Source organism: Schistocerca americana, chromosome 1, assembly GCF_021461395.2.
Source record: "Schistocerca americana isolate TAMUIC-IGC-003095 chromosome 1, iqSchAmer2.1, whole genome shotgun sequence".
Lineage (NCBI taxonomy): Eukaryota > Metazoa > Arthropoda > Insecta > Orthoptera > Acrididae > Schistocerca > Schistocerca americana.
In genome coordinates, this window is record NC_060119.1 from 511,647,187 (window position 1) to 511,650,089 (window position 2,903).

Sequence of the window (2,903 nt, forward strand, 5' to 3'; positions counted from 1 at the left end):
ACGTTGGATGGCGGCCTCTGCAGACGGAGGTGTGGGAGGAGTCGCAGGCACAGATTCCTCCCCCTCCCCCCCCCCCCCCCACCTCCCAGATAACTAGGGTCGTGTCACTATAGTCACTAAGGCGGAAGCATTCTGTGGAACTATCAATACAACAGGTGATACTTGGTCGCTAATTTTATTCTCCTCGGGAGTTGCTGTAGTCGGCAAACACAGGAAACCGCCGGCGGCTGAAGACGAAGGAAAAGGAGGACATTGCATCGTCTCAGACTGTAATGGAGGACACAAAGACAAAGGGGAGGACTCCGCTCCCTCCCCACAGAGGCAACTCAGAAAGAGCCACTTCGCGAGCAGGGTGGATACTGTAGATAACTTCTTCGTCACTCACCGTACCACGAACGGGAGGTATCGTAGCAACCTTACCACGAACGAAAGGTATCGTAGTATCGAGGAACAGGGGACACAATCGATGCGGAAGAGGTTGGCGCAGAAAGCACAGCCAAATCCTCACCATCACCATCCTGAGTGTGACGTCGCTTGTTTGTCGCCGTTATAGGTTCTATTCTGGGGCCAGTAGGATTCTGAACCCGTCGCGGAGGTAAAGGCGGAAATTCATTGACAAGATTATCAGAACTGACTGTTCATTATAATCCGAAGCAGAAGTAGGGCCGACGGTGGGAGTGGAAGGAACAAGAACAACAACCGTCAATTTTCGACGCTGCAGTAATAACGGCTTTAATACAAAAACCCTCCGCGGACAATTAGACCGAACAGTGTCCATTTTCATTACATAGGAAGCAGGTTCCCTCTTCACCAATATGCATGACACGAACGTGGTAACCACGCACTTGTAAATGTGATGGAATATTGCGTTTGACATGCATTTCCATGAAACGAATTCCACTATAACACTGTAATCTGTGCTGAGTAGACCAGCGTTCACGACCGATATTTTTCACGTTACCATAAGGAGTCAGTATGTCCTTTAGAAAGTTGTCATCAACTTCCGGCGGGAGGTTGAAAACTCTAACCTTGGTATATTCGATTTCAACATCCGCGAGTGACACCATACTAACGGAATTATAACGATGCTTGAACGGGACTTGAGAACCATGTTGCGACAGTAATCTTTCAACGTGAAGGGGATCCATAAATTTCACGTAAAACACGTACTGTCTGCATCAAACTAAGCGGTGTGGGCCTGATCAGAGTTCACATGAATTGTATCGACAAGCCAATCGTGGATTTCTAGAGACCCGGGCTGCACGTGTCGCGTTGTTTTATCGAAAGTAAAGTTCACAGTACCTTTTCGTGGAATACACGTGGAAACCATGGTAGCCATAGCGGAGCGGCCGAAGCCGCTGCATGCAGACGAACACAGACAGTAAAGGCGAAGCGGAGGCGCTACGACTCACTCGGCAAACACAACAACACTAACTAGGAAAACTCCACACAAACAACGCAGCGGCAAGTGAAATAAACAAGAACCTTCCTGCTCGGCGTTCGAAACGGAACTGATCGAGAACTAGTTAACGGTGCAATTAATCGTATCAAATTAAAAAAGCGACTGGTTTAAAATTTTACCTACGTAAACCGCCAATTTAAAATCTCGTCTGTAGTTTGTCACCCTCAATTAATATAATGTTTTACCCGTTCTGTGTCTTGGCGGACGGGATAACTGTAAGTATATAAGGGCATGGTTCTTTCTGTAACTACCAAAATTTCGGATAAAATCGCAGGCAGCTACCTCAGACTAGTTATACCACGTTGTAAGTTAAATGCTATATTAGTCGAAACACTGGTAGTTTTATCTTTCATGACGTGGTCACACTCAGAAGAACATTGTTGAAGTCTTTAGGAATGATTTACCGTGGGTATATTTTTATATCGTTAACGGGACTCAGGAATATTCGCGGCTGCCTTACAGAATGAAGGGAAGGAAAAATGTAGGGCTCGTCCGGGATTTGAACCCGGGACCTCTCGCACCCTAAGCGAGAATCATACCCCTAGACCAACGAGCCAGCTGAATGAATGGCTTTCTCAGAGGAGAAAGTATGTAAGCGCCAAGCGGCAGTTCAGACTGCGTGGGGAGCGGGGCGTGGGGGGGAGCGGGGGGGGGGGGGGGAGCGGCGGGCGGGCGGGGGGGCGTTGCCACCCGACGAGATGTGCCACTTCTCCGCCAGTCGCGTCCTTGAATGCCTCACGATCTCCACGTGTCTACCGCTTGACATTCAGCCAACATCCAAGATGATACGAGAGGTCGTACTCAAAGTGGAATGGGTAGGTCGCCGGAACATCGCCAATTTTGGCCGCTTATAAAATGCTTCACAATTCGAAAATTGTAATCTTTGTATCTTCATGGCACGTAGGTAGCGGAGGATTTTTTTCTGTATCTTTGTTTGTTTCTCCTGTACAAGACAAACTGTCTACAGTTACATCGCGACCAACAGGAGGCTTCACATTAACCTTCCTCTACTATTTTTTTTTTTTCTAGAGGGTTGCCAGAAAATTTGTTTCATAAGCCATATGTGGATAAAAATTCTACGCCAAGATCGGAAATTTTCTTTTCTGATTACTGGTTTCGGGTCATTACCGAGCCATATTCAGATCATTCTAAAACGTTGTTCAGCGTGTGACACACATTACATATCGTCGTATTTTTACATAAAAGAACCGTAAAGCTAAAATGTTAGGTCGTTATGTAAACTGACAACGTTAGTTACTAATCAAGTGTTGATACAGTGCCCATTTTGTCACCTATATGTACAGACGACAGACAGCAATGATAGTTGTTGCATTGCCCATGAGTGGCTGTACAGAAGATATCATTTCTAACATTGATTTCCGTAACAAGGACGTGTCTGCGTGACAGCTGAGTTGGCTGATCAGAAGATTGCTCGGTAATG

At 46.5% G+C, this 2,903-nt stretch overlaps 1 non-coding gene across 1 annotated transcript; it reads right to left on the reverse strand.

The window, feature by feature from the left end:
• Positions 1 to 1,946: 1,946 nt before the first annotated feature.
• Trnap-agg lies at positions 1,947 to 2,018 on the reverse strand. Its single transcript has one exon. It is a non-coding gene; the product is annotated as a tRNA-Pro (tRNA).
• Positions 2,019 to 2,903: the final 885 nt, after the last annotated feature.